This window comes from Pelophylax lessonae, assembly GCF_965119305.1.
Source record: "Pelophylax lessonae genome assembly, chromosome: 7".
NCBI classification, from domain to species: domain Eukaryota; kingdom Metazoa; phylum Chordata; class Amphibia; order Anura; family Ranidae; genus Pelophylax; species Pelophylax lessonae.
In genome coordinates this window covers 250153341-250166176 of record NC_138774.1, presented here as the reverse complement: position 1 = coordinate 250166176, position 12836 = coordinate 250153341, and the positions used below count along the sequence as shown (strand labels likewise).

The 12836-nt window shown below is 44.3% G+C and overlaps 1 protein-coding gene across 1 annotated transcript in view; it reads right to left on the bottom strand.

Annotated features, from left to right (window-relative positions):
* Window positions 1-12836, bottom strand: part of L1CAM (L1 cell adhesion molecule) — a 1053451-nt gene that overhangs the window by 479052 nt on the left and 561563 nt on the right. The gene's annotated exons all lie outside the window — the stretch shown is intronic.

Below are 12836 nucleotides of genomic sequence, written 5' to 3'. Positions count from 1 at the left end.
CGTTCACCTGGCCGTCGAGCCTCCGTGGCGACTGCCGATGTGAGAAGATCTACTGTCTCAAGGACCGATCTTCCATCCTGCTTTACAGTCGCTGGCTTTAACGGCATGGCTGTTGAAAGCCAGGTCCTGAGAGACAGGGGTCTCTCCTCAGAGGTCATTCCTACTTTGATCAAGGCTAGGAAAGCCTCGTCTGGTAAGATTTATTACCGTACTTGGAAAGCTTATTTTGCCTGGTGTGAGTCCAGGGGTTTCTCTCCTCGTTCATACTCGGTGGCGAGAGTCTTGGCTTTCCTCCAGTCTGGTGTGGACCAGCGCCTGACGTTGGCCACGATTAAGGGCCAGGTATCTGCACTGGCTGTTCTTTTCCAGCAGAAATCCAAAGTTTGAGACCGCACTCAAGGTGTATGTTGAAATCAAAAGGTATCCTTTATTCCTCATAAATGAAATAGACAGACAGTGTGCAGACAGACGTGCCAGATTGACGCGTTTCACGACGCTGTAGGTCGCTTACTCATAACCACACGATGGTATCTCGGAAGTCGGCAAGCATTTGTAGGTAGACAGATAAGTGGAAACAAGGCGGTGTAATCACACACACCTCGAGCCAATTTAATTGATGAAACAAATGAGAGCCAGACTATCCGAAATGTCAAGGTGAAAATTGTTGTTTGACACATAGAATCCCACCAAGGGTAAAATGTTAAACATAGTGAAAAAACATGTAAAACATTAAATAAAATCATGTGACATAATAAAAAATCGAAAGTTACAATGGGGACACATATGAATCCTGCTCCTTCAATACCAGTAAAAAGAACCATGTACACAACAAGTGTGTAATCATAATACATGTGAAAAAGTATGAATGGATCCCTTTTTTTGGGGGGAGGGGGCAAAGTGTATAAACCAATCTTATAATAATATAATAGAAAAAATTAAATAATCATGATGGTAAAATGTGAAAAAATATTGGAATGAAAATATGTGTATATAGAGTGTATATATGTAAATGAAGTAATATAAGAAAATAGGTTATAAGGAGGAAGCCCAAAGAAAAATAAATTATTAAACGTAAAAAGTTATCCTGAAAAAATGTCTCATGTGTGTGTAAAAAATAATAAATGTATATATATATATATATACATACACAGTATATACGTGTATAAAAGGAATATATATATATATATATATATATATATATATATATAAACACACAACTGATAAGAATTATCATTGGTGATTAAACATCATGGTATATGTCTTTTGTTTTGTAATTCCAAATATATATAATATAATAACATAGTGACACAAACCAACCATGAATAACAAACTGGGAGAAGGAGAAGGATTCTAAAAAGTCCATAGGTATGGGTGCCTCATATGCAATATGTCAAAATTTAGGAGTTGATCTCAAATCTATATGATGTTGACATCAATATCATATCAATAACCATACACAATATAAAATATAAAATATATGTCATACTGGAAATATAAAACGCACCATGGTAAAAGGCGCACAGAAGGGGGTGTACACACAATAAAGATTACAGTGGACAAAACCTCCTCCTTATATATAGTAAATATTTCAAACTTATATCTGACACCTATAAAATGTATATATAAAATCTGTTTGTGTGTAAAAAAACTCCCTGCATGTGTCCAAAAAACCATGGTTACAAGGTAATTTCATGTTCAAACTGAGACCAACTCCTAGAAACAAAACAAGGAAAACCCCTATTCTTTATATTGTAACTAAAAACAGCACTCAGAGCAACAACCAAGCACAAGAGATCTAATGAAGAACTCGTGAATACGAGAACCATGTAAAGTGTCAAAGTGCAAATAGATACAAAAAGACACAGAGAACAACAAAAATCTTATTCCGCTCTATAACAGTAAAATAGTAAAATACTGAAATAGTATAATACGAGCAGAAAAAAGATAATGATGAATCATGTGTATGTTACCATACACCAAACGATACGTACATAACAACATTGGTGCAATAAAATCAACCCAAAGCATCCCACAAAGGATATTGGTACCTATTAGTAAAGCTGTGATACATCACCCGGTAAACCCAGACCCAATGACTATAGGGTGCCTGGGTAGAAAATTGCATCGAAGTGTGTAAAACATCCACCCATTGCACACCATCAAGGGTATACCTGTCGGCCAGTTTTTAAGATTGCGTAGAATCTGTAGCAATGTTTCTGATTTTAACAAGGAAGCCTCTTTACTTTATTCTCGCTTTCTTGCAAGGGATTACCCAAGGTGGATGTTGAATCAAGCCTATCTTCTGGCCCTGAATCGGGATCGTGCCGATCTTTTATCTATAGGAGATCCGCACAATCGCTCTAACACAGGTACAAACACCGCTAGCAATAGCGTTTGTAGTGCCGGAACCCGCAATAAACGCAAACACAAATATATAAATCATAAAGACAAAAATCAAAACTTAAATAAACCTGTTCCCTCTGTCACTTTGTCCCTGCCCTATAGTCTAGAGTTTCAAAAAGTTAAATCGATAATTCATAAACATTTAACAATTCTGAATTCAGATGATATCTGTGCCGACATCCTAAACGATGGAGTCAATGTAGTGGCCAAGAGAGCTATGACATTGGGAAACTCTTTGTCACCCAGTCTTTACTCGTCCAAGAGACCCACCACGTCTACTACCTGGTTGCACTGTAAAGGCAATTATAGGTGTGGCATGACAGACTGTGTCACATGTCCACATATTATTCAGAGGGACAATTTTATTTGTTCTTACAATAACAAAACATATCGCATAAACAAGTTTTTTAACTGTAACACCAAGTATTTAATTTATCTTATTACCTGTAAATCCTGCTCTACACAATATGTAGGCAGGACTACTCGTAAACTTAAAGAACGCTTTAGGGAGCACCTTAGCGATAGAAGAACATTAAAGTCCACAAATGTAGCTCGTCATTTTAATAATGAATACGAAGGTGACATCTCTCTTGTGCAGGTTCAAATTATAGATCAAATCACCAAACCCATTAGGGGTGGTGATGTGTTTCAATTACTCTGCAAAAGAGAGGTGTCATGGATCTTCAGACTCCATACACGTATACCCCAAGGCCTCAATTGGGAATGAAATGTCACCCATTTTTATGGGTGATCTCCTCCTCCCATAAAGCTATGTGCCATATTCTGTAGTTAAATAACATAAAATAATTTAACTATTTAATTATCCATTTAGATACTTCCATGTGCGCATTTAATGCTTCACATGTTGAAATATATGCTATCATGCTTTATATTTAAATATTCTCTATGCCGGTTTTTCTTGAACAATATTTCCTTTAGACATTTACACACTTCGATGCAATTTTCTACCCAGGCACCCTATAGTCATTGGGTCTGGGTTTACCGGGTGATATATCACAGCTTAATAATAGGTACCAATATCCTTTGTGGGATGCTTTGGGTTGATTTTATTGCACCAATGTTGTTATGTACGTATCGTTTGGTGTATAGTAACATACACATGATTCATCATTATCTTTTTTCTGCTCGTATTATACTATTTCAGTATTTTACTATTTTACTGTTATAGAGCGGAATAAATGGATTTTTGTAAAATCTTACCGTAAAATCCTTTTCTCTTAAGCTCATTGACAGACGTAGTCCTCGTTGATTAATAACAACTCGGGTTATACTGCCCTCTACAGGAGTAGGACTAGACAGGAAAGAAAACGTTCTGGCCACACCCTAGGGGCAGTCCCAGAAGGTATATCCTCTCACTTCCTGCTACAGCAAATCAGTTATGTCACAAAGCAGTGTTCAGAGAATTTAACCCAACCCAACTCAAAAAACAGAGGGGCGGGTACTACGTCTGTCAATGAGCTTAAGAGAAAAGGATTTTACGGTAAGATTTTACAAAAATCCATTTTTCTCTGTCGCTCATTGACAGACGTAGTCCTCGTTGATTAATAACAACTCGGGATGTCCCAAAGCAGTACCACAAATGAGGGGTGGGATAACAGAAATAAAAATCCAGAAGGCCCAACCGGAGCCAACCAGAAGCATCAAGGACTCATCGAGCAAAAAGATGAGACCTAAGTGAAACACCCAACAAACCCTTGAGGTAGACCAACAGTCTCCTCAGATTGCGGCCTGCAGAACCTTGTGGCCAAAAGAGGCATCTGACGATGCCATCACATCAACTTTATAAAATGTTGTAAAGGTATGAACCGACGATCAAGTCATCGCCTTGAAAACCTGGATCGCTGACGCCTGATGGCGGAAGACCCAGGAGACACTAGGCGCCTGAGTAGAGTGCGCCTTAACAGGGAACGGAGGATTCCGACCCTTAATAGAATAAGCCTGTACCACCGTCTGACTGGTCCATCTAGATATGGTCGCGGCAGACACAGGCAACCCCCTTCAAGGGCTATCCGTGATCACAAAAAGTGAGTCCGTCTTACGAAAACAAGTTCGTAGTAGTCAAGTGTATCCTTCTGAACCCCATCCAAGGAGTGTAATGCAAACTCCCAAGGATGGCTAGTCTTAGGACACGGGGAAGGTAACACAATATTTTTATTCAGATGAAAACTCTGAAAACCACTTAGGAAGGAAGGATGGATCTGGAAGAAGAACCACCTTATCCCTATGAACCACCAGATATGGGGAACGTCAAGATAATGCGGCCAGTTCTGACACCCTGCGTGCAGAAGTAATGGCTACCAAGAAGGCCACCTTCTGGGATAATGTAAGCCAGGGAATCTCCCTAATATCTTCAAAGAGAAGTTTCTGAAGAACCGACCACACTAAATTAAGATCCCAGGCGGTAAGGGTGCGCGCACTGGCGGAGCCAGATGTCGCACCCCCTGGATGAAATTCCGCACCAAGGAATGATTAGCCAAAGGTTTCTGAAAGAAGATTGCTAACGCTGAAACCTGACCCTTGATAGTGCTCAAGGACAGTTTCTGCTCAACCCCTTGTTGCAGACAGACCAAGATTCGGGTCACCGAATAGGTATGTGGGGGAGACCGCAAATCCTCCCTGAGAGGAAGTCTCCAAGAAGCGTCCGCGACTAGCCTCACCAAGTCGGCGTACCAGGCTCGACGAGGTCAGTCCGGAATTTCCAGAATAACTGGAATTCCCTCCACCTCTATCCTGCGAAGAAGTTCCTGCAGTAACTTGAGAGGATGGAAGGCATGCCGTAGCTGATACTGCTCCCACGGGGCGATCAGCGTTTCTGCTGCGTCCGCTAGAGGATCGCGGTTGCGAGCTACAAACCTCCGCACCTTCCTGTTGAGCCAAGGTGCCAACAGATCCACATCCGGGGTGCCCCAATGAAGGGACAGCTAGTGAAAAACCTCTGGATGAAGAGGCCATACCCCTTGATCCAGAATCTGATGGCTGAAATAATCTGCCTGCCGATTTCCCACCCCCGGAGTGAACACTACTGCGGGGAGATCCGGAACAAACCGTTCCGTCCAATGAAAGATGCTAGTCGTTTCGATGGCCACCAGGACACTCTAAGTGCCCCTTTCTTGATATAAGTCATGACTGTGGCATAGTGCGATTGGATCCGAATCGGGCTGCTCTAGAGCTGCTCGGTCCAGTAAATCAGACAAAATCTGATCGCTCTCAGTTCCGATACCCTATTGGTAACCTGGATGCTATCGGAAGGAATGACTTCCCCTGGTTGAGCATCGGAGACTTCCTGGTCCGCTCGCTCAACCGGATCCGATTGTCCAGGAAATCGGAATTCTGATTCCATTAGAAAAAAATCTCCTTCAGGAGAATTTGGGTATGAGACTGGGTATACGGTACTGCCTCTAAGAAGGCCACCATCAGTCCCAGCCAATTGACGGACAGCAACATCCGAATCGTTGACTGAACCTTCTGGAGTTTCTCCGCAAGGAGAAACTTTCTTGCCCAGGATGTATCCAACATTAGGCCCAGATAGTTCAGTCTCCTGGTGGGAACCAGGGATGATCTTTGGGAAAGCGAAGAAAACGCTGATGTCCTGCGATGATGGGGATATAAGGATAGGCATCCTAAATGTCTATGGACGCCAGGAACTCCCCCTGATGCAGGGAGGCCACCACTGTTCGGATGGACTTCATCTTTCCCCAAGTTCAGAATTGGACGCACCTTGCCCTCTTTCCTGGGCATTGTGAACAGGTTCGAATAGAACCCCTGAAACCGTTCAATGTTAGAAGGGAAGAATCGTACCGGTGGAAGTGATCGAAACTCGATCCTGTATCCTGACCGTATGACCTCGCGAACCCCTTAGTCCGGGGTTCTGGCAAGCCATGGATCTGGAAACTGGTGAAGACACCCCCCCACCCCAGAGATGGGTAGGGGCGCATCAGGCTGTATTCTTCAGGCTTGGCTGAGCCGGACTTTTTGTTTAGCCGAAAAACCCTCTGAAGGGGCTTTGGAGGGTTTCGCCTTATCGCCCGCCCTCGCGGGACGAACAACTCTTTATGAGCAGAAAGGGAAGGTCCTCGTTGGTTACGAGGTCCTCTTTATCCTAACAGTCTGTGGCAAGACAGCAGGTGGTACCGTCTATCCTTTAAAGAGGGATTCCTCAAACGGATAGCGCCTAGCCATGCGTTGAGAAATAACAGGGGTTCGTTTCAAAACGACCCCATTTGGGTAAAGGAAAATCCTTCGCCCTTTTGGTAGGCTAACAAGTACAAAAAAAGAATTTCAGTCTCAGCTACCTCTGCCGGTGTAACCTCAAGACTAAAGGTTTCCCGGACGGACACAACTAGTGCATCCACCACTCTTGTGCTATGGTGGAGGCAGAAACGTTCTCCTCACTGCTGAGGAGACATTACCTGAGACAACAGCCCCATAAGAGGGACCTGCAGCTGCATTGACCAGCTCCGAATCCGTATCTGAAGTATCAGATAAAAAATGGGGGTAGGCGGGGGTCGCTTCGTGACCCCCGTGCCTGACAGGCCATCTCCACCCGGGATACCAAAGACTCCAAAACTGCCGATAATGCATTAAAAACAAGTGGGGTACTGGAGGGTCCTGCGGCCACCTTGAGGGGATCAGGTGGGGATACCTATGCGGCAGGGTCAATGATTATACAAGACATTTGCCAGCGAAAAAAAATGACAAAGTAAAAAAACTATTTTTTTTTTGTATCCCCCAGTTGCAACAGCGCCCCTCAGTGTTACCTGCCTTTTTGGACCCCACAGAGAGAGAGAGAGACCCCAAGGCTCATCCCTGATGCACAGAAGTTTTCATCAGCTTGCTCAGTGCTGTCCTGTTACAGACAGGAAGTCTTTGGCCCTTTTTCCTGGGTAAAGGAGGCGGCTCCGCCCCTTAACACGCCTTCCGGCGCCTCCCTCTGGCTCCACGAGGTGTTTGGTCACCTCAAACATGGCTGCCCCCATGCTGGAGACACGAGGCTACGCCAATATGGCGGCCTCGTGTGCTCTGCAAGACAATGGCGGCGGCCTGTAGGATAGAGGCGGCTTAGATGCTGTGTTCGGCCTAGCGGCCTGCGGGAGTGCATCGGCCCCCCAAACTTCACCCTGGATGGTGATCAGCCTGGCCGGCGGTACCGGACCCTGGCGGGCCACATGCGGTCCGTGGGCCGTTGGAAGGCAGCCTGCCCTTGCTGGAGGAATGCGATCTGGACTGCAGTTATACATGCATAGACATCGCCCTGTGAACACCTCTGACAGGTAGGATACCTTATGCTACCACAGTAATATTCTAGTACTGCCACTGACTTCAGTCATCTTTACAGTTTTGAAATGACATTAGATTGTCAGCTCCCAAACCAAGCCTCCTGGTGTCTTGTTCACAAAAATCACACTCAAATAGGGGGATCTGTGACATGTTAAAGGATAGAGGGGAGACCGATCCTTACCATTTAGAGAGGGGCCCGCGTTCACCACAAACCCGTCAGGGGGAAAAGGGGGAACATACTACTCACCATACCGGAACCAGGCGGGCGCCAACTCCTGACAGTACCCCTCTCCACCGGGGTGGGAGGGCGGTCGACCAATACGGACGCCATGACTCATGGTCATTGGCATTTAAGCGAGACGTTTAACTCGCAGGGTCAGTCCCCGTCCAGTGGGACTATGTCGCGGCCGACCCAGCGCGGAGCTATGGCCTGCACACGCTCGTAGGCTGAACTGGGGTGACCACTGGATCTCAACATCCAGCCCGTCGCCCAGTTCCAGCTTTCTTGCTTGAAGATCTCACAGGAACACTGGAGAAAAAAGCTGTCTAAAAAATCTTTCTAAGAAAAAAATCCTGCCAGGACCGAAGATCCTAGCAAGGCATCTAGGTCCTTACTCCTAACTAGACAGAAAAAAACTGATTTGCTGTAGCAGGAAGTGAGAGGATATACCCTCTGGGACTGCCCCTAGGGTGTGGCCAGAACGTTTTCTTTCCTGTCTAGTCCTACTCCTGTAGAGGGCAGTATAACCCGAGTTGTTATTAATCAACGAGGACTACGTCTGTCAATGAGCGACAGAGAAAAGATTTTTGTGGTTCTCTGTGCCTTTTTGTATCTATTTGCACTTTGACACTTTACATGGTTCTCGTATTCACAAGTTCTTCATTAGATCTCTTGTTGCTTGGTTGTTGCTCTGAGTGCTGTTTTTAGTTACAATATAAAGAATAGGGGTTTTCCTTGTTTTGTTTCTAGGAGTTGGTCTCAGTTTGAACATGAAATTACCTTGTAACCATGGTTTTTTGGTCATATGCGAGGAGTTTTTTTTACACACAAACAGATTTTATATATACATTTTATAGGTGTCAGATATATGTTTGAAATATTTACTATATATAAGGAGGAGGTTTTGTCCACTGTAATCTTTATTGTGTGTACACCCCCGGCTGTGCCCCTTTTACCATGGTGCGTTTTATATTTCCAGTATGACATATATTTTATATTGTGTATGGTTATTGATATGATATTGATGTCAACATCATATAGATTTGAGATCAACTCCAAAATTTTGACATATTGCATATGAGGCACCCATACCTATGGACTTTTCAGAATCCTTCTCCTTCTTCCAGTTTGTTATTCATGGTTGGTTTGTGTCACTATGTTATTATATTATATATATATTTGGAATTACAAAATACATATACCATGATGTTTAATCACCAATGATATATATATATATATATATTCACATGTATTTTGATTACACACTTGTTGTGTAGATGGTTCTTTTTACTGGTATTGAAGGAGCAGGATTCATATGTGTCCCCATTGTAACTTTCGATTTTTTATTATGTCACGTGATTTTATTTAATGTTTTACATGATTTTTCACTATGTTTAACATTTTCCCCTTGGTGGGATTCTATGTGTCCAACAACAATTTTCACCTTGACATTTCGGATAGTCTGGCTCTCATTTGTTTCATCAATTAAATTGGCTCGAGGTGTGTGTGATTACACCGCCTTGTTTCCACTTATCTGTCTATCTACAAATGCTCACCGACTTCCGAGATCTCATTGTGTGGTTATGAGTAAGCGACCTACAGCATCAAGAAACGCGTCAACCTGACACGTCTGTCTGCACACTGTCTGTCTATTTCATTTATGAGGAATAAAGGATACCTTTTGATTTCAACATACACCTTGAGTGTGGTCTCAAACTTTGGATTTCTACAGTTCTTGGATTACGGATCTGACCTGCACCGGGTTTGGAACACACACCTGAGCGGCTTCTCCCCTCCCATTGCTTCGTTTCATTTCGTGTTCTTTTTCCAGCGCCCTGTGGCGTCTAATTCCTTAATTCGCACCTTTATTCAAGGTGTGCGTCATTTGGCCCCTCCTAGAAGGGAGCCTTTACCTCCATGGGACTTGAACTTGGTTCTGTCCGTGTTAAAGCGTTCCCCGTTTGAAAACATCAGGGAACTTTCGTTACCTATGCTGTCTAAAAAAGTTGCCTTTCTGGTAGCCATCACTTCTGCTTGCAGAGTGTCGGAGTTGGCGGCATTGTCTTGCCGTTCCCCTTACCTGGCGGTTCATAGGGATAAGGTGGTCTTGCGACCTAACCCGTCCTTTCTGCCAAAGGTGGTTTTGGATTTTCACCTAAATGAGGACATTGTTTTGCCTTCGCTTTGTGCGAATCCTAAGCATCCGAAGGAGGTTGCCTTGCATTCTTTGGATGTTGTCAGGGCGATCAGGGTTTACCTGTCATCGACCAAATCCTTTCGAAAATCGGATTCTCTCTTTGTCCTTCCTGAGGGACCTCGGAAGGGTATGGCTGCGTCTGCAGCGACCATTGCCAAATGGATCAGACAGACAATTGTACAGGCCTATTCGTTGAGGGAACGGCTACCTCCCTTCCCTGTCAAGGCGCACTCTACAAGATCGGTGAGTGCGTCCTGGGCCTTCCGGCATCAGGCCTCGGTGGCCCAAGTGTGCAAGGCTGCGACTTGGTCGTCGGTGCACACCTTTTCCAAATTCTACAAAATTGATGTTCTGGCATCAGCTGATGCCTCCTTTGGCCGCAGTTCAGTAGGGGACCCAGGTTTTATTGCGGGTCCCTGGCTGTTGGGGCTGTTTACCCCTTGGTTTTTTGCTTTCCTGGGTTGTTGCTCCTGTTGAGCCTTTTTTGTTACCCAGAGGGTTACCTTTCTGTTCATGTAAGGTTCCTTTCTCTGATATGGGTACTGCGTTGCCTTTTCTGATTGCGTTTCCCACCCCTCATGTCTACACTGCTTTGGGACATCCCCATTGGTGAAGACTGTATGAGTGGGCGGCGACGTAAGAGAAAACTGAATTTTTGTAAAATCTTACCGTAAAATTCCTTTCTCTGAGTCCTCCGACAGTCGCCGCCCCCGCCCCTCTTTTGGGGTTCTTATACACTTAACTGCTTTGATACCAAACTGAGTTGAGATGGCTATTGCAGGAGGGGTATTGGACCAGTGGGACAGCCCCCATGGGTGTGTCTATGGAAATGCTTTTGTTTTAACAAGTCTTTTGCCTAGCTACTCCTAAGGAGAGGAAGTCAATACCCCATTGGTGAAGGCTGTATGAGTGGGCGGCGACTATCGGAGGACGTAAGAGAAAGTACCTTTTTTAACCACTTTAGCCCCGGAGGATTTTCCTGCTAAACGACCAGGGGGTATTTTGCGATTCGGCACTGCGTGACTTTAACGGACAATTGCGCGGTCGTGCAACGCTGTACCTAAACAAATTTGACGTCCTTTTTTTCCCACAAACAGAGCTTTCTTTTGGTGGTATTTGATCACCTGTGCGCTTTTTTTTTTTGCGCTATAAACAAAAAAAGAGCGTAAATTTTGCAAAAATAACAATATTTTTCACATTTTTTTATATGAAATTCCCCCCCCAAAAAATGTAAAAATCAAAATTTTTTAACATTTTCGGCCAATTTGTTTGATGCTACCTATGTTTGCTAAAAAAAATCGCAAAAAGTGTATTTTGATTGGTTTGCGCAAAAGTTATCGCGTTTACTAACAAAGGGAAAGATTTTTGTCATTTTTGTTGTTTTTTTTTTAACGCGTAATGCGGCGATTTGCGATTTTTTTTGCGGTACTGCGACATTGCGGCGGACAGATCGGACCCTTGACTGACATTTTTGACACTTTTGGGGTTACCAGTGACATTTCTACAGTAATCAGTGCTATACATATGCACTGTTACTGTAAAAATACACTGACAGTGAAGGGGTTCACTTTTTTTGAGAGGGAGGGGCTATGTGTGTCCCTAGGGGTATGATTTTAACTGTGATTGGCTGTGGCTTGAGATGTATGAACAGTGATCAACAGTTCTACATAGTAGAACCGTATGATCATCATTCATACAACGGGGAGAATGACAGGCGGCTTGTTTACACAAGCCGCCTGACTTTCTCCCTCTCCCCCGCCGATCGCAGAGTGACCGGCGGACATCAGGTCCGCCGGTCACACGCGCGGGCGGGAGCGTGCCTCCGGCGGTGCGCGCTCGCTCCCTAGACCCTCACAGGCTAGCGACGTAGCCTGTGCCTGTGAGGGTCTGACCGCCGACGTAGATAGTCATGCGGCGGTCGGCAAGTGCTTAAAAGATGATTTTAACATTGTCCAGTAGAGAATTTGGCAAGGAGATGTTGAGCGCCAGAGACTTGTCCTAATTAACATGTAGGTGAAAGATTTGGGTGAAAGATCAAACAGTAGACAGTAAATTGGGCAGGGAGATGAGAGGCTGGGCCAGATTCATTAATAAATTGTCTGCACAAAGACCAACTTTATGGATGCGATGGCCAGAATGTATGCTATGCATGTTAGGATTCAGACTGATAAGGTGTGCCAGAGGTTCTAATGCCCTTGCATTTTGGGAGAAAGGGGGTAGCCCTGATGAGTCCCTCATTCGAATCGAGCCTGGTGGCCAATATTTTGGCTAATAATTCAATGTCTTTGTTAATAAGGGAATGGGATGAATGGGATGGCAATGTGGGCTGTGAGGGAAGAGGGCACAGTAGTTTTTTTATTCCTATTTGATGTCAGGGCAATTTTTTACTCTAGCTAACCACCAATTCAGAAACATTTTTGCGTCCACTAGCCCTGGCCCTCCTACCGACACAGGGGTAATTTTTACTATGTTACTGTCTAGCCTGCAGATTTCTGTTTGTGAAATTCTTACCTCCTTGCTGCAGTGGTTCTGCTAGAGCTGTTATTCCATTCACATGTGCTGCTGGCTTCTTTGCTGTTCACCTATGGGAGTCTCCTGCTCTTCTGTGGATTTATATCCTTTTCCCTTCTACCACTTCCTGGGTTGCCTCCCAGTCTGCCTACCTATATATAGACATGTTCAGTGCAGCCCGGGTTGCCTGAGCAACTTCCTATTTCT